This window comes from Suricata suricatta, chromosome 9 (genome assembly GCF_006229205.1).
Source record: "Suricata suricatta isolate VVHF042 chromosome 9, meerkat_22Aug2017_6uvM2_HiC, whole genome shotgun sequence".
NCBI lineage: Eukaryota > Metazoa > Chordata > Mammalia > Carnivora > Herpestidae > Suricata > Suricata suricatta.
In genome coordinates, this window is record NC_043708.1 from 77,660,194 (window position 1) to 77,680,016 (window position 19,823).

General features: G+C 39.6%; 1 protein-coding gene and 1 long non-coding RNA gene across 7 annotated transcripts in view; both read right to left on the reverse strand.

Annotated features, from left to right (window-relative positions):
* The window catches only part of MEIS2 (Meis homeobox 2), a 204,307-nt gene that overhangs the window by 95,612 nt on the left and 88,872 nt on the right, over positions 1-19,823 (reverse strand). The window lies entirely within an intron of this gene.
* LOC115301267 lies at positions 6,213-7,983 on the reverse strand. The gene is made up of 2 exons (XR_003913042.1): positions 7,707-7,983; positions 6,213-6,300 (listed from the first exon to the last, which is right to left on the reverse strand). It is a non-coding gene; the product is annotated as an uncharacterized LOC115301267 (long non-coding RNA).

Genomic DNA, 19,823 nt, shown 5'->3' on the forward strand with positions numbered 1-19,823 from the left:
ACTCTTTGTTTGGGCTCAGGTAATAATCTCATGTTTTTGGGAGTTCAAGCCCTGCATCCAGCTCTGTGCTGACAGTGTGGAACCTGCCTGGGATTCTCACTCCCTCTCTCGGCCCCTCTCCTGCTTGTGCTGTCTCTGTCTCTGTCAAAATATATAAACAAACTTAAACAAATTAAAAGTAAATAAAATTTAAATCTATGTATTCAATGAATACGTGCACTAACATTTTGTGAAATCTGTAGGGAAAAATTAATTGTCTAATATCAAATCAGCCAATAGAGACAGAGTAAAATCATAAATTTGTTAATGCTAAAATAAAATGCCCATTTTTTGTGCCTGAGATGAAAATGCAATCTCTTCACCTCTATCACTTTTTTAAAGTATCTCTTTTTTGACATATCTGGAAATTTCTTACTTGAAATCATTATTTTGGTTTGAAGTCTTACCTATAAAGGTAAAACTCATCAAAGAAGGACAAAAGAAGGCACTAATTGTATCAGCATAACTAATGGACTATTTTATTATTTTTTTTTACGGTTTTGAGATATATTTCACATGCTATACAATGCATTCATTTAAACTATATAATTCAATGTTTTAAGTATATTGTACATTTTTTAAAATAAAGCAAAGAGTTAATGTTTTTAGTAGAATACTTTAAAGTGAGTGCCAGTGAAGGACGTATGCTTTTCAGGAAAAAATTCCTGATAGTCAGTGCTATTAGACAAATTTTTTTCTTGAGGAAGGATGTAAAGCCCTGAAAATCTAGGAGATGTAAATCCAACATGTGCTAAACATAAGACTGTAGGATTTTTCCTGGAATAAATAAATGAATGTGAGTTCTTTGCCTCTTTAATTTCCATGAACCAAGAGCCACGTACAAGTATTTTTCAGCCTTACCTCATGAAAGCTTTGAGCTTTCCCTTCATGTTTAAATATATTATTTAACATTTGAGTGTGTCAACACCACATTAGGCACTTTAAAAGAAAAGAATTAGCCATGCTTCCTACTCAGGGGACTCGTCTACTAAGTATCAGACTAAAGCAAAATGCTATAGTATTCCCTCACATCAAGCAATCCATACAGTGATATTTTCCCTTAATTCTTCCATAAAATCAATGAGATTTTTCTCTTTTTATACAAACTCAAAGGAACACCCTTTGATTTAACACATACCTTTAGAAGTTCTGTTTGGGCACATTCTACATCTTATTCTTTTATCATGGGATAGAATCAGTGACTAGACCTCAAATCAGACCCATTTAATGTGGTTTTTGTCACAAAGCAAAAAGGATTCCATTTTTGCTAACTCTGTAATCATCCACTTTGTAGTAAGGGGGCATTTAAACAAACAAGAGAGCCTATTTCTCACATGCACCTCTATAGTATGCACTACATAAAGAAAGCTGGTAGCACAGAGCAGGGAGAAAACCTGCAGAAAAGAAATATAAAAAGAGTCAGTCTGGGTATGCTTCCACCGGGTAGTAACCAGAAGCAAAAATTTTAATTATGTGATACTGTAGAACACTGTGTGTGTCAGAACTATAATGCAAGTACAAAGCACAAAACCTGAAGTTTATCAAGCTATATAATCATCTCTTTATAAGATGATTAAAAATATATATTAAAGCATCCATTTTCAATCTAACTTGTTTAGTCACTGAATTACTAATTTGCTTCCCTTATTTTACTAGAGACTCCTTAAACTTTTGGGTCTGCTAGATTAACTCTGCTTGTATAAATATACTGTAATCAAGTAGATTAATTAGTCAAATTAGCTCAGTATTTCTTCCTCTATACTTAGAACTTGAAAAGTTCATAATGTTCAAATTAATAATTCAGCATTGGTTCCTAGTCTGAAGCTTTTTAAAAACTAAATTTAATAGTGGCAAGAGTTACAAATTCAGGAATATTATAATTAAGCAAGCAGATGTACATTTTGAAACAGTGCCTCAATGGATATTAAAATGTCCCGAATAAATTCTTGCTACAGTTTGATTTAGTGGTATAAATTTTGGAAAGAAATAATGAAATAAGACAACTATAAGCATGCAGAGTTTTCTGAAAGACCACAAACCAACATAATCTTTAAAACAATATTCACAGCATTTTATGTGTTTCTCAGAGATCTGGAGCAAAGTGCTTTCAGAACTCGACTTGTTGACATTTGTCATTTACCATAAATGGCATTATCAGTGTGCTGGTTCATAGCTACGTTGGGCCATTGTTTGGCCCAGGGTGGTTCTCTCAAAGTTCCAACCAAATCCAATGTGCATTTCATGGACAAAAAAGGTCTTAAGATATTGGGCTTTAAAACTGGGTCTCTGGATTCTCTCTCTACTCTAGTGCTTTCTTAGAACAAATACTCGTGAAATTAGATAATTTCATTTTGCAAACAATCTGGAAAAGATTTGGAGAATGAGGACAAGGGGGAGAGACGGGGGAGGGTGAGAGGAATTGACTCAGGTTTTTTAGCACGGATTTTGAATTTTGCCTTGAGATGTTTAGAACTGAAGTAATCAAAAGGTAATCATATTACCTAACTTTGGATAGAAAATGTAAACTAATTCCAAATTTCCAGTACCTACTCTTCCTGCTAAAACTATGAGTCTCCCTAATGGACAGAATGTATAATGAAAAGTCAAATAACCCTACTCTACCACAAATTCTTGCGAATTATCTGTAGCTGAGGATTGTCACATGGTCACCTTCTGTTCATAAACCTGCAGCTGGAAAATGTCACTGGCAAAGTGGTAGCCAGAGTCAGGAAGGATGGACACACCTATAAACTTAGTCAAAGTCAGAGCTAAACTGCAGCTTGGATTTCCTTCCAAATAATATTGGGGGGAAGTCCATAAAGGAGTTAAATTCAGGAAACATTTCCCCCTTTATAATTATTTACATGAGGCCAACCCCCCCCAAATCATAGATTCAAGTATTTAAATAATTCATATATTTTCATTAAATGGTATCAATCCACTTATTCAAAGTTTACTAGGGCATCCAAATAGGATAAGAGCAATGTGATTCCTTATAATTCTGCTTCATTATCTGACTGGTAGATGGAACTCTGAATATATTTCCTCCAGGTGAAACATAAGTGAAATGTGGTTTAAAAGAGAAAAAGTAAGGACTGATGCAATTTTTACAATCTGATGGTTTAAAAATATTTTAAAGAGCATTTAAATCTCTGGAACTGCTTTCCTCAATTAAAAAATATTTTTTAATATTTATTTATTTTTGAGAAGAGAGAGAGAGAGAGAGAGAGAGAGAGCGCAAGCTGGGGAGGGGCAGAGAGAGGAAAACACAGCAGGCTCCAGACTCTGAGCTGTCAGCACAAATCCTTACGCGGGGCTCAAACCCACAAACCGTGAGATCATGACCTGAGCAGAAGTCGGACACTTAATCGACTCAACCACCCAGGCGCCCCTCCTCAGTTTTAAATAAGAAATATCACCTCCTAGATACCTAATGAAAGTATTTATAAATTTGAAATATTAAAAGATAACAGCTGTATAGATGTGCTATACTGTGACGCAGAATAACTTGTCGTTAAATGTTTTCAGCTATTTGAAAAGTCAAACTCAAGCAATCACATGTAACTGAATCTACAAATGTCTCCAGGTAAACTCTGAAGGCCAGATCAACAGTTTTTCTACCCAAAGGGTATTTTCTACTGCGATCCTTAGAGAATGTCGGAATGCTTTAAAGTACGGTCCTAATAGAGATTTTATAACTATACACATATTTGTAATTGCAGACCTTTTTTTTTTTTTTTTATGAACACAAGTTTATAATGATAACCTTGTCATCAGGATCAAATAGATGCTCACTCCACCTACCTCCATAGCCATGAATCTGAGTTGATTTTCAGGGTCACAATGAAGCCAAAGTGAGTTTAGGTTGAATATTTTGTTTTACAAAAGAAAAAAAAAGTATGCACGTCTCTATTCATGATGTGTGTGTGGGTGGTATCGTTTTGAGAACTTCAGGAGGGTGGTGCTTGGTGTAACCTAGTCAGGGGGGGAAAGCCTTTAAAGATACTGTCAAGGACTCCGGCTGCAAAGACTGCATGAGTATACCGTAGACCCAAACACGAGTGAGCTGGTTAAAAAAAGAAAAGAAACTGCAAATGAAAGCTTCAAAACGACTACCCCACGATGACATACATTGTATAAAGGAGACCGCTGTCAAGGGTTTTCATACCCACCAAAATACCTAATTTCAAAAGCCCAGCTCTTAGAGAATTTTCTCTTCAAATCTGGGGATTCAGTATTCAGCCAATATAATTGGTAGGATAGTCTTAGCATATTTTGTGAAATCATTTATAAGGCTACCAAATGTCTGGGGAACTTTTTCCTCTAATCACTCCTGAATCCGTCCAAATTGGTTTTAAATTATTCCATTCGTAATGGTAAATTTTTATTACAAACATGTTTTTTACTCCAATTTAAGCACAGATATGTCAGTTTGAAGTCGAAATAATTAGATCCTACATGGTTTTTCATGCTGCACATTATTATATCAAAAACCCTATCCCATCATGAAAAAGATGTGGAAGGTTTCTATAAATTCCAAGTTAATTTATTTCATTAAATGGCTTATACTGCGCATGTAGGTATGCATATATTTTCAAGCACAAACACACAAATACACAGAACCATGAATTATACTCCACAACATCCCTTTTGAAGTGTTTTTCTTTTTAAAATCTTTACATGAATAATATCCAGCATCATGGACCTTGAACACTGATGATTCTGGCTAACGCTTTTATCCTTTGCTTGAAATTACAGGATCAGTCTAGCCAGAATTTATGAGAACCAGACCCCAGACCTCACATAGCTCACATATTAGACCATTAGGCATCTAACTACCTCTGAACAATTTCAATGCATTATCTCGCCTTTTCCCTGGGGCACAAACTTCACTCGTCCATACTTTTAATATATTTTGTCTGCATGAAGCAGATCGAGTTATTACATGCCAGCAGATCACGACTTACAGAAATTTCATCGCTTCACAACGATGCAAACGAGCATCTCTGTTCTCCACTCTCATGGGGATCCACGGGGAAATGGTCAATGCTACAAATGTGTGTAAATTATCTGGTGGTTTAAGTAAAGCCTGTTTGATGTTTTTACTTAAATACTTTAAACATTCCCATACATTCCCACCCACAGACAGCCAAAGAAGCCCATATCTGTGCTTATGCTAAAAAAGTATATGCCACTTCCAAGGGACTACTAAGTACTCTAAGATCAATGAAAACCACTCAACTTTAACCTTCTCCAGTAGGATTTTTACATTCTTCATTGAATACCTCTTGTTTATATTAATGTTTTCGTTGCAGACTTCAAAATCTCCTGGGCCGGGAATTTATTTGCTTTTCAGAAAAGAAACTGAATGATCAAGATTTAAAGATTAATTGATCTTCAAACTCCGTCTAAGTCTTTCACCTGGATTGCAAAAACCATTATGTTCTTTTCTTTCAATAGAATTTTTTTCCTTCTGTAAGGCTGACCAGGAAACAAGGGGAATCCTATCCCATCCTGAGAGACTGTTCATCAGCTAGCTCAGTTTCAGTTTATAGCTATTTAAAAAAGAGGCGAGGGCTGGGGGGCACCTGAGTGGCTCAGTCAGTTAAGCATCCAAATTCAGCTCAAGTCAGGATCTCACGGTTTGTGAGTTGGAGCCTTGCCTCGAGCTCCGTGCTGACAGCTCAGAGCCGGGAGCCTGCTTCGGATTCTGTCTCCCTCGCTCAGCCCCTCACCCACTCACACTATGTCTTTCTCTCAAAAAATATTTAAACATTTAAAATAATTAAAACAAAACTGGAGGCAAGGAGCACTTAGAAATGTCCTATTTTCTTATGCGTCATATCTTAATATGTTATTATTATTTGGTGGTAACATGAGCAAGCAATGGACATTCTTCTCCTTAGCATTGATGCTTTTTGTTATTATTATTTTTCATTATCCACTCTGAAGTTAGGTTTCTGGGCTAGTTTGCCACTTCCTCTAGTCTGTTACATACATACATATATATCTATATCTATATCTATATCTATATATTTAAATACTGGCTAACAATTGTGCTACTTGGCTTTTCCCAATAAAATACTTGGGAAAGGAAGACCAAGCTACTGTTATCTAAAACAATTTTCTCATTTAGTTCCAAACTAAAACAAACAGCAAGGAAAGGTCATTAGTCTCACAGACTAAAATTGTTTTGATGAAGGCCAGCTTTGCATTCTGTTGACAAGCGTCTCAATTCTTTTCAACAGCTCTGGGTGTCCACTGTGGAAGAATGCAAAGCAGTCATCAGCCTTGGGAAACCAATGGCTCTTGGTGACAATTTGCAGAACTACCACTGATCAAACTATTCATCCCCTCCCCCTTTCTTTTTATCACTAGTTATTATATTAATAATGCAAATGAGTTCTTAGACTGGGAAGTAAATAGTGCTTGAACTTCTGCTGTTGTACACCATTTAGCAACAGTGGATGCTCAGGCTTATCATGTGTCTTTTTCAGGGGGAAGAGAAGGAGTTGAGAAGAACCGGCACAACTGTACCAAAATGCCCACCCAGAAGGTAGACAGTGAGGTTCACTTTTATAAGCAGCTCAAGTATCGTGCCGCAGTGGCCTCAGTAAATAAGAGGGGCAGATGGAAAAGGAAGGAGCCTCTGCAGGTGCCCGGCTTTCATGCTGGCATGGGAGCGAGGGCCGACCGCTTTGTGATTAATGACCAAGACCTCCAAGCTGCATGACTTCATCCCATTGTCTTCCTAGCTGAAAATACGGATCACCATTTCTCCACCCAGAAATGGGAGTGACCTTTCCCAACCCATCTTTGCATTCAGGCTTCCCCGTACTATTTACTCTCTGAGGCTCCACTAGCCAAGCAAGTCCTCTCTCACCTTTCTGAAGCTGGAGAGCCAAAGAGTGTGGATCACTGCTAGAAGAGCCCTCCAAGAACTAGAAGGGTGAATTCAAACAGCCTCTAGAAAGTTCAGGATAAGAAGCGCTGTGTAGAGATAGCCCAGGGATTTAGAAGTTGGGAGATTTAGGTTCTATTTTGAGCTATGCCTTGAGCATGTTGCTCTCTTTATAAAACTTGCCAGATGTGAAAGGAAAGACTGCTTACTTTGTGGAGAGCTTGAAGAATTCTTAATCAGAGAATTTGATTAAGGTTAAGAAGGAAATTCAGTTAATGGTTCTTTTAAAGCATTATAAAACAAACAGTGGGCTGAAAAACTCTTTACCCTTCTTGGTTAATCTTTATTGTCTGCCTGTAAACTGAGCTGTAGTCTACCTTTTTTGAGGCAAAAGCAGCATTTTGCTGTGTCTTCACTTTGACTTGGAAAGGTATGGCAAGTCCAGATACCATGGGGTTGGAAGGGCCCACAGGTGACACATAGTCAAGTCTCACAGCCAGTTCTCAATTCCTCTCTAACACATTTGCCAAGGAACAACTATACCTGTCTGTTTTTCTTTTTTTAATGTTTATTTATTTTGAAGGACAGAGTACCAGCAGGGGAGGGGCAGAGAGAGACAGAGAGGGAGAGTCCCAAGCTAGATCCAAGCTGTCAGCACAGAGCCCAGTGTAGGGCTCCATCTCACAAATTGTGAGATCATGACCAGAGCCGAAATGGAGAGTAGGACACCCAAATGACTTGAGCCCCCCAGGCGCCCCAAACACACCTGTCTTAACCGCGCTCAGGAAGGGCAACCCCTCCCGCTGCACAGGTGGTTCATGCTGCATTCTGACAGTGGGTGCTTGCCCAGTGCTGACTGAGGTGAAGCTGAAGTACGCAACCCTTCACCTCCACTGATCCCTGCCCCAGTCCTCGGTCAGGTCACACAGTAACACCGGTTACCTTCCTCCCCAGGCAAGCCTTCAGACCAAGAAGGCAGCTGTATTGTGCTCCTAAATGGTCTCTTCTCCAATTCACACATGCCCCGCTGCTTCAGGCCATTTCTTATACCACAGGCCTTTGAAGCAAGGTCACCCCCCCCCATAGCCAATGTCATCACAATGGGCTGCAGGTTGTCACTGTCTCTCTTACAGGGGGCAGCCCATAACTGGTCTACCATAATCTACAGCCAGTCTAATCAGCATGGCCTATACTCTGCATGACATCTACCAGTCTAGTTATTTTGTTGTATTAATACAAGGGTTTTTTTTTTCTTTTTAGCTAAATCATATTGTGCTTACTGTTAACTAAAATCTCTCCTGTCCTATAGCTCCTGTCTTATATTTATGTAATTTAATTTTGGTACTTAAGCATTCTTTACATTTATCCTCTTTATAATTTCATCTTGTTAGAGTTGGCTCATTGTTGCAACAGATCCAAAATTCTTTTTGGCAGTAGGAAACAAGCTAAGTGATTCTTACTCTGTGTCAAGTGCACCGCTCCAAGGGTTCCCACATCACACCGATGTATTTCACCCACGCCAGAGCCCCATGAGGTAGTGATTCTCCTCCTAATGTTGCTGATGGATCTAAGGCTGAAAGGCTAAATGGACTGCTGGTGGTCACACCCCTAGTTCATGGTGCAACCAAGATTCAAACCTAAGCCATCTAACCGTACATGGACTATTCTTTCCATTTGCTGTACTATTTCTTATGGATTTCTTTGGATTCTGCTCCTGCCATTTAACATATTGGCTCTCTCTTCATCCAGCACAAATTAGAAAGAGTCATCAATGTCCTCAATCAACTCATTATTTTAAAAATAATTGCACATAACTGGGCTGAAGGCAAAGCCAGAAGGGCTTGGGTGGCAGAAATCTCTTGGTGCCAACCTTTTTTTTTTTTTTTTTTTAACAAAAGCCACCTATCCAAACTCTCAGCAGCACATGACTTTTCATCATGTCCATGAGGACCTCACTGATTCATTTATTTAATAAACACAGTTTTATTAAATGTCTAGTACGTGCCAGGATCTGTGTCAGGCACTGGGAGTACAGGGACAAACAGACGTGGGCACCATGACAACTTTGTCAGAGGCCAAGATGGGGTCTGGTTGAATTCACTCATAGTAAACCCATGCCTCCTCTTAATGAACAATGGCTCCGTCTTCTAAGAGAGAGGAAATGTCACAGCGACACTTAGTGTGCCTGCCTAGGGGAAGGAGGTGAGCACTGAGCACAGCAAAACGAGCGAAGCAAAGAGCACACAGAACAGTATCACTGAGTGAGAATCGTGCTGCTCTGGGAACTGCAGACCCCAGCCTATGACAGGCAACTTAACCAAATTATGGGGGTTCTCTTTTTTAAGAAAACAGGGCCAAGGTTTTCATTCATCTAACTACGCCTTTTCCTTGTCACTGTTCACTACAACAAATACACTTTCCACAAAAGTCAAACACATACATGATTCATTCAAAAGACTGTCCGTGAAAACCTGTCAAAGTAGAATCCAAGAAATAACCATGGAAAATAATTCCGTTTATTGAACAAGTACTATGTGTGGCAATGTATCATGTACTTTTATTTAATTCAGTCCTCCCAGTAACCCTACTGGGAATGTAATTTTTAAACCCTGTGTTTAAATTTTTAAAAACACTTTTTTTAGGGGTACATAGTGGCTCAGTCAATTGGCTCAGTCAATTTGACTTTGGCTCAGGTCATGATCTTGCAGTTCACAAGTTCGAGCCTTGCATCAGGCTCTGTGCTGATGGCTCAGAGCCTGGAGCCTGCTTCAGATTCTGTGTCTCCCTCTCTCTTTGCCCACCCCCTCTCAAAAATAAATAAACATTAAAAATTTTTTTTAAATCCTTTCAGGGCAGGTGGCTGGCTCAGTAGGTTAAGCATCTGACTCTTGATATTGACTCGAGTCGTGATCTTGTGGTCCTAAGATGTCAGGCTCCATGCTAGCTTGGGATTCACTTTCTCCCTCTGCCCCTGGGAGGGGAACATGCATGTGCGCTCTTTCTCAAAATAAACAAACATTAAATAAATCCTTTCTCTACCCTGCTACCCCTCAAGCTAGCATAGTTTCTACTTTCATATCTTGCAAGGAGGGTCCCTCTGCAGACCCCCTGACTCTGTCCTTCCCGCCTTACAGTCTGACTTCTGCCCTTTCACTCTGCTGAGACTCTACAGACCCAAAGATCACCTATGACTTCCTCACGGCCAAATGCAATGGTATTTTCTCCCTTTTGCCTCTCAAACTCTCTGTAGATCTCAACTCTGGTGATTACGCATTTCTTTTGCCTTAGTATTTATTTAGTAGTGACTACCTTAGGCTAACCAAAGGGCTACACTCGAGGCTCAGACTTAGAATGCTCTTTCAAGATCCTGTGTTCCTGCTTCTCCTCTTACTCTGACATCTTCCTGAGCTTCTCTAACTCCTATTGCTTCTAAATATACTTCCCCAAGGACCTATCCTTGGCCCTCTTCACTTCTCTGTAGTTCCCAGTCACAATGTCACAACTTCAGCTCTTAACTCTGAGGACGCTTCTAAACCTCTTCCTATGCCAGCTTTCCAGTTCTGCATTCCTATTGTCTGCTGAAAGTCTCCCAAACTCCTTACTGTCATATACTGAACTCTTTCTTACCTTCTCATGAACCTACTTGTCTTTAATGGGTTTTGGAATTTTAATAGAGTCAGGCTCCAAACCTTACCACATCTTGGAATGCTCTCTCTCGTTTCCTTGCTTATCACAACTGAATTGCCAAAATCTGCAGATTTCCCCATCAGACAACTTCTCAACCTTATCTCTTCATTTCCACTACCATTTCCCTAATGTAGCAACTCACAAACTTTCACTTAGACTATGGTTCTCCAACCTTTAGCCATTCCCCTAAGACCTTCAAGGTTTAAGTGACATAGGCAAATCATACACATACATACTGTTTAATAGGTTTAAGTTACTAGGGGTGCCTGGGTGGCTCAGCTGGTTAAGCATTAAGCATCCAACTTCGACTCAGGTCACGATCTCACAGTCTGTGAGTTAGAGCCCCATGTTGGACTCTGTGCTGACAGCTCAGAGCCTGGAGCCTGCTTCAGATTCTGCGTCTCCCTCTCTCTCTGCCCCTCCCCCACTCACATTCTGTGTCTCTCTCTCAAAAATAAATAAATATTAAAAAAGATTTTTAAAATACATTTAAGTTAATAGACCTATTTTTCACTCTCAGACTCATCCATGGCAACAGTCTATGGAGTCAGAGGTTTGATGTGCAAACTGTGTTTTTCTAATACATATTTAGGCTATGTTATCAAAATCTGAATATCACTTAAATTCACTTACATACCACAAATCACACCCTCCCCATACTTTGGGAAACATGTGTTTTGGTTATACAAAAGCTTTACAACCAGTATTTCCATCTCCAGGCTTCTGGTGTTTCAATCCATTTGATTTAATTCTCCTAACCTCGCTGTGCAGAATTATAACCATACCAAGTCAGTGCCTTGCATAAAACTCAGTCTCCATGTAGTCAGGCCGACAACCACTGAACTAGTGATGTCTCCCGTCTGAATGCACTTGCCTTGCCATATCATTTCCTGTTGCTTGGGCAGCCTGATCTCAGGCTTTATGGAACCAACCCCTGCTAATCACTGTTGGCCTTACATTCCCTGACCCGCCCCTGCTGCTCCCACTCCTCACCCCTGCCCCACTGCCTGCCTTCCAAGTCCTCTCGCCCCTTCCTCCCACTGCAGCCCACTCAACACGTCTACTAATTCCCTCAGCTGGGAGTCATCTTTCCTTTTCCACCATCTCCCCCTTTGGCTTTGACATTTTTACCAATACTTTTACCCATACCACACTTTTGACACCTTCCACCTGCTACTTTTAGCTTTTGTTAGATATTCCCACTTTGTCTCTACATGTGTTTAAATTCCTTGAGGGCAGGCTCTGGTTCCTCCTATAACTTCATGAAGTATTTGCTCAAAGGTGGGGAGCGGGGAGGCCACTAAATATGGGTTGAATAAATGAATAGATGAGTCAGGTAACATTTTGGTGGAAGTGAATGTTGATTAAAGTAGCTTTCTCATCAAGTAGAATTTTTTTTTCCCTTCACCAATTTATCTGTATTTTGGTGGTGGCAGGGATTAGTGCACGTTGATGAAGAAGTTTCTTACATGTCACATCTTCATCTAACTGTGCCCATATCTACTTTCATTTAAAAGGCGAAAGATTTATACGATCTGAAGAGAAACCAGAGTATTATCTACTTTCATTTAAATAAGGCAAATGAGAGTTGTCATATAGCTGTAGAAGAGGGCCTGTTCTTGGTAACAACTGAGGCTCTGATTTTGTTTTGGTTTTTAATGGACATATTTCTGAGACAACAGTAGTACATGGAGGATTTTTATGTATATTAGGGTATTTTTGGGTTTTGTTGTTGTTGCTGTTGTTGTTGTTTTTACAAAGCCTTGCTGCCAGTACTTACTGAATATAAAAACTGTATGAAACCATGTCTCCTAGAGGGCTCATCACCTCTGGAAAGTTGTTTCCTTGAATGGCCGACCACAGCTGGAGGAGAGCCTGGAGCTCCCTGGAGTTTAGTTTGACAACTCCCAAGAGCCCGAAACAAACCGAGCTGCTAAGTAGTGGCAGAACAGCACGGCCTTCTGATTATTCTGCCCCCGTGGCAGAGACCTCCAACTCCAGCCTCAAGTAAACCCTGTGTGTTCACGTTTCCTTGGGCCAGAGACTGTGTGTGACACTCCAGAAAATACATGTCAGAGAGCTGAAAGCTCTGCATTCACCGGAACCCTCGCTTTTGCTCAAATATAACACTAGCAATGATTTCAGGGTGAAAAGAAAAATACTCAATGCTGGATTTTTTTTATCTGAGAACTGTTATTAATTTTAGGTTTCATAGATTTTTTTTCATTTAAGTTAATGAAAGAAGGAAGGCAAATGTAAAATAAAAGGAAGAACTATGTCACCTGGAGACAAGAACATCATCACATGCTAAACTCTGTAAAATACCTGCTGTAACGAATCAGTATTTCATACTAACATCAACAGACTTTGAAGTGGTCTACAGGGGCACCTGGGTGGCTCAGTCAGTTAAGCAGTGACTCCTGATTTCAGCTCAGATCATTATCTCAGGGTTTGTGAGATGGAGCCCCGCATCGGGCTGTGTGCTGACAGTTTGGAGGCTGCTTGGGATGCTCTCTCTCTCTGTCCCTCTTGGACTTGCATGTGCATGCACGCGCACACACACAACCACAGACACCCACACCCACACACACACACGCTGTCTCTAGTGCACTCTCTCTCTCAAAATAAACAAACATTAAAACAAAAAGAAGTGGTCTATGGTTTTGGAGTCTTCTGCTCTTTCAAATTCCTTTCTAGAATACTGTTCCCCATGATAAAGTATAAATGAATAATTCTCAAACTGGCCTTCGGGTCTCCACAACTACTATCTAACTTTCATTGCTGGTCATGCCCGACAGCTTCTACTTATCATTCCAAAGATAAAGCTAGAGAAAAACACTTTGAAACAAATATATTAAGGGTCCCTTTCCCTACTCAAAAAACACAATTGTCTCTATCTCAAGCTGTAGAATAACTAAGGGCTCTCTGTTCAGAGTGCAGACTCCATCACTCTCGGCCAGGGAGCGCTGCCATCCTGAACAGTGTGCTTGGATCACATTTCTAGCGGTAAGCCTCAGCTGTGCTATTCAAGGGCAAAACAGTCTGAGCAGGATAGGGACTTCGTTGCTCTAGGCATGATAGGACAATTCTGTTTCCACAGGGAAATGAAAGTCATCTGCTATGATGTCAGGAAACTTTCTAGACTCCTAGAAAAATAGCACTGGACATGGGCTCAGTGGATGATGTGTTGGCGCGTCTGAGGTACCCCATAGGCTGCACATGGAGTTGCCTGCTCTTTACACGTCCACGCCTCTGCCTCAAGGCCTGTCACCAGCATTCATGACACCAGACAGAATACCCATGGAGATTCAAGAGCAAGACCCGGACTCAAAGAAACAGCCCAGCGAGGCCCCCTGCATATCACCAACAAGGGGCCTTGGTAGGCCTTCCGAGACCGCAGCCAACAAAACCTTCTACTTCAAGAAGTAAGAGGCAGAGTAAAGCTGTGTTGTAGCCTCTGCGTTCTCAAAAATTCCAAGGAAATGATATGTAAAAATCATGTTGAAATGCCTTGCACCAAAAGTTGATTTTACCTGCCTTTTCAACATCACTGCTACATAAGCACATGGTTAACGAGTCACTGTTTATTAATGTAAGTCTTTACTGTGATTTTATCCAGCCACTCCTGGGTCAGGGGGCTGAAGTTCTAAATGAGATATGAAGCTGATATGAAAAGTCAAAGGACATTTTGAGCAGAAAAAACACAAAAGATAAAAGATGAATGGGAGAAAACTGAACTCTTGGACTTCAACAGGGACTCCGTGGACTGGACTGAATAAAACAAATGGATAAACCAGGACTCCAGTGCCCGGTGCCCTCTGAGGAGGCTCCAGAATCCTGGCACAATGGCGGCAAAGCCTGTTCCCGCTCTAGGGACTGGCGTGTCGTGAGGCCTCTCTTGCTGACACTTCACCATTCCAGGCATTATGTACTGATTCGCTGCCTTCTGCAATCCAGCTCCATAGGACCCCTTCCTGTGATGACGTAACTTTCGAAGATGAGTTCCCTAAAGTTAATTTGATCCCTGTAGGAGAGGGATTTCAAAGTCTTGACAAACAAGTTATTTCTATGGATATAAGTGAATGAGTCTATTATACATCTCTCAAAGAAATGGGGGCTCTGTGAAGCACTTAGAGATCCTCTGGGAGGTAAAGAGCTGCATTATTACTATTGTTGCAAAATTACTTATAATCTCCTTCCCTTGTTTTGAGTATTTCTTAATATGAATTTTTAAATAAATCAATCTTGCCTGTTCATAATACATATTTTATTCTTTACATTCTTATTTTGACCACTGATGTTTTCTATTTAATTTTTTCAAACACCAACTTTTTATAGTGATTCAGCATCACTACTGATTTTCATACCAAATAACTCAATCACACTGTAACAGTTTGGCAGGAATAAAGACACCTATAAATAAGTCTCAAATTGAGCCATGGTTCAGCAGTCTCTTTTTTTCCGAAGGACACAAAATGTTACCTGGCCACTGTAATCGTGTGAATGATTTTTACTTCACGCCAATGGATATAGTTTCTATTATCTAGAGAAATTTGAGAAGTTTATCTTAACACTTTTCTGGGGTATAACCTTATACCTTCTCCATCACAGCCTGATCTGTGGTCCACACACTACGCTGCTAACTTTCATTGTACGCAAATATACCTTAAATCACCCCTTCCTTCATTACTCAGTCTGTCCCCTTTCTCTATCACATGGATCCTTGATAGTATTTGTTCCTCTTGATCACCCAGGCTAGTGCCAAAGGGATTTTTTTTTCCCCTCAAAAATTCCCCCTCTTACAACCGACATCGCTCACTAGAGACATGGAGCTGTTAATTGTTCACCTGAGAAAAACGAGTATCTACTTCCTCCTGGATAAGCCAGTGACCTCGGATTGCTAAATGCCTGAAAAACAGTGAAAACAATCTTCTGCTGGTCAAAGTTTCGGAAGCCATTCTTTTTTTTTTTTTTTAATATTTTATTTATTTTTGATACAGAGAGAGACAGAGCATGAGAGGAGGAGGGGCAGAGAGAGAAGGAGACACAGAACCGGAAGCAGGCTCCAGGCTCTGAGCTAGCTGTCAGCACAGAGCCCGACGCGGGGCTCGAACCCAGGAACGTGAGATCTGACCTGAGCCGAAGTCGGAGGCTTAACCGACTGAGCCACCCAGGCGCCCCCGGAAGCCATTCTGATGTAGCTTAGTGAAAACAGGTACTGCTTCATGTCCTATTTCCAGACCAGACCATTTCTGGAATGTACATTTTTTTAAAGGAAGAGGTTGGAGACTGCTTAGGTACATATGAAAGAGTAAAGAGTCTGTATCTTAAAATGGTAACCATGGCTTCAGGACTTCCTTGCCCCATATGTTAAATGGGAATAATAATATCAAGTCTGAGGGCAAGAAATGGGATCTTGAGAATCCTTTTAACTTTAAGGATTGGTCAACTTGTCTAAGGGCAACGCTATTTCCTTGCCAATGTTACTAAATTCTTGCTAACATAAAAAAAAAAAAAAAAAGAAAGAAAGAAAAGAAAAGAAGTTTGCTAGAGGCTTCTGGTAAGCCTGGAGATCCACAAGAAGCCACGTTCAGCCAGGGATCTGAGCGAGGCAGCCTATAGCCCTGGCAGCCATGTTATTACTATCAAGAAACCAAACCTGTGGGTGGAGACAAGATGTGGATGGGAGGATAAAGACACTCTGGGTCTCTGAAGAACTCACTGGACCCTGGAGCTCCATTTCCCTTAAAGCCCACTCTACCACATACCGTGGAACTGTCTCATGATCGTTTAAGACAGTTTGTGAGGTGGTTTTCTGTTATTTGGAGCCAAAAACATTCTAACTGATACAGCTTCTCAGGACCTCTTTGTGAGTACACTCTTGGAAACCAGTGTTTTATAGAATTCCTTGTTCTTCATTCCATTCCTTAAAAATTTCAGTTTATTAACAAAGATCAGGAACCTCTGCTGGGTTAGGAAAGATGCAATGGGTATTTTTGATAAGTATCCCTGATGTTCATCAGCGTGTGAATACCTAGTACAATGTCATCTCCAAGATGTCTACATGCCCCTAGAAAACTATAGCAAACCTCAATGATTTTACAGCCTAACATTCTTTTCATCACATAAGTGATATAGGGGTCGGCCTGAAACATCTGTTATTGATAATCATATCTTACACAAAGGGATAAATCCAATACAGAGAATTAAGCAATGGAAATTTACATGTGATCATCATCCTAAATAAAGCAAGGCAATCTAAAGAATGCTTACATTAGTGGTGTCTGGGTGATCCAGTTAGTTAAGTGTCTGATTCTTGGTTTTGGCTCAGGTCATGATCTCATGGTTTGTGAAATCAAGTCCCATATTGGTCTCTGCGGCAGCAGTGCAGAGCCTGCTTGGGATTCCCTCTCCCTCTTTCTCTCTACTCCTCCTCTGCTCATGCTCTCTCTCTCTTTCTCTTTCTCCCCCAAATTAAATAAACTTTAAAAATTATTTTAAAAAATAAAAAAAGAATGCTTACAGAAAGAGCATTTCAATTTTGCCCCTAGATTATTTTTTGGTATATCTGTGTCAGTGGTCTTCTATCCACACACACACACACACACACACACACACCCCCCACATTCTTTCTATTTATAACATGTCTATGTTTTGTTAAATCTCTAACCCAATTAATTTTGGTTTTACATTTTTTTGTTTTATAAATTAGCAATAAAATCAACCCAACGTAAATTCAATAAACTAAATATTTATAAAATATACTTCTACCCATTTCCCATAGTTCTGCATTTCCTCTCAAGTTTCACAATAACCTTTGACCCATTTGCATGTAGGTCATAATGATCCGTTTGTAAATGCATGTAGCTGAGTAAAAAGCCAGTTAAGATAAGACACAAAATGAAGTATGCAATTTGAATTCCTTCACAAAAGAGTCACTTTTCTTTCAGAAAATGTATTCATTGAAGTCTACTTATTTCTATAATAAGTCACCTCCTCAATTTGCCTGTAATATTTTAAGTACATGAAAAGTTGAGTGGGATCTTTAGATAAAGACTTCCACTCACTTTAATATACTGTCAAAAATGATTTTTAAATATTTCAAAAAGTTTTTAACTGCTAAAAAGCAAAAGTTTGCCATTTGCTAGAAAATTATCAAAACTATTTTAGCTTATTTGGGGCAGGCATTAAAGTTATTGATTTGGGAGGGGGGAGCTAAAGTATTTTTAAGTGAAGCATCACATAAGTGCAAGAACGCATTACAGGAAGAAACACAGAAATGACATTCTGTGCTGCACACATTTAGGTATAAAGGAGAATTTTCAGGCTGAAAATAAAGTAGATGGAACCCTAAGCTGGTGAACATATCCTCTACCTCTGACATTACTGTTCTCTCCCTACTGACTGGGTTCCTTAGGATAACCCATGGAAGTAGAACACCTGTCACCAAAAAATAAATGTAGGATGCAACGTCAGCTCGAGCATAAACCCAACATAAATTTGGCCTCACTTTCCCATTAATAAATTTAGAGTTCAGGTTTGTTTTGTTTTGGGTTGAAAATATTTATTTCATCAACAAACAATTCCAGAGTGCAAACGTTTGTCCTGTTCTGTTGAAGCCAATGTTTATTTTAGCACTGCTAGGATACCTGAGTGTTGTGTAAATGGGAAAATACTGGTTAGAGAAACATTTACACCAAAGACTGTGTCTATTGAGACAATGAAAGTGTTTTAAAATATTATCCTTTGGGATGGGTTTATGGCGGTGAAGGCTATGCTTTAATTATTACGAAGACATGCAATTTGGAAAAAAGTATCTTAGAAAGTTACTTCCCAATCATTTTGCTGCATCACCAAATTATCCTTGGGAGACTCAAAGATTTCTTCATTCTCCTTAGTCTCCTATTGATTGACAAGGGTCTGGGAACTGAAATGAGGATCTGGAAAATAGTGACTTGGGTATGAAAATATCTATGAATGTGTACAATCACAATGTACGTGTACATATACACAGATACAGAGTTGTATGCATAGGGATAAACTGAATTAGTAAAACCAGCTCCTAACATGCTGAGTAACAGCTTAGTAAAAGCAGAACAAATGCACATGAAATTAATGACCTACCAGAGACAGGAGTAAGGGAGATGTGCAGACTGCATTTGGTAAGCCCTAACCCAGATTTTTCATGGCCTGCAAAATCTGGGAAAGGCACTGTTTTAAGTGAATCTCCAAGGTTCCTTAAATTAGTTGTTCAAAATGAATTAAAAAAACTTTTATAATTGAACGGGGCGGGGAGGGGGGAATATGTTTGATCTAACTTTATCTCTTGCTCCTTTCAAAATCATACTTAGATCTCTACGTCCCTTACTCTAGAAAAATATCTAGTTCACAATATTCATTCCATCCCAAATGATCTAGGGAACACAGAACAAACTTGTTCTGAGTCCGCAAATGCTATCTTTCTTATCATAGCTCTCTCCTCCCTGCCTACCTCTCTGTATTTGGCTTTAGGTTTAGTCCGTTCCACAAATGAAAGAAAACAACAGTCTATTGCTCTGTGTGAAGACAAGGGGGAACAGATTTATGGGACAGAAATGTATCTGAAATATCATCTAGTCTATAAACCTTTCTCCAGATGAAAATACATATAAATAGATCTACTGGTATAAATGATCTCTCTGTATGTATATTTGGAGGCTGAGGCATTTGTTCCATCACGCAGATAGTAATAATTAACATCAAATTTAGAGGCATAATTTTTCAAAGTAGCTACCTCTCAACTCTACCCCATAATTCAGTCATGCAAATCTCACACATTTACCAGTTAGTCACCTTCAACAATGACCAATTTCAGACAGTTGAATTGTACAGGAGTTTCAAGTCCATGACACTTGAAATTTTCCAGGATAGTTCAATTGTCCATGGGACATTTCAAATAGAAAAAAGAAAATTCTTGGTTAAAATATAAATTTTATGTAAACACAGAGTCCAGAAGAATTCGTTTTCTTGACTAATGAAAATACTTGGTACTGATAATGTGATCAAGGTTGAAAAGAGACATGCACATTTTCAATAACTGTATTTGACTCAAATTCTGTGAGCAATATGAAAGAGGAATATGCGCACGGACCCACCTCGATCAGTGGTTTTACAGTCTATAGATCCCTATGTGAATAAAGATAGTTGTGGTTTGATT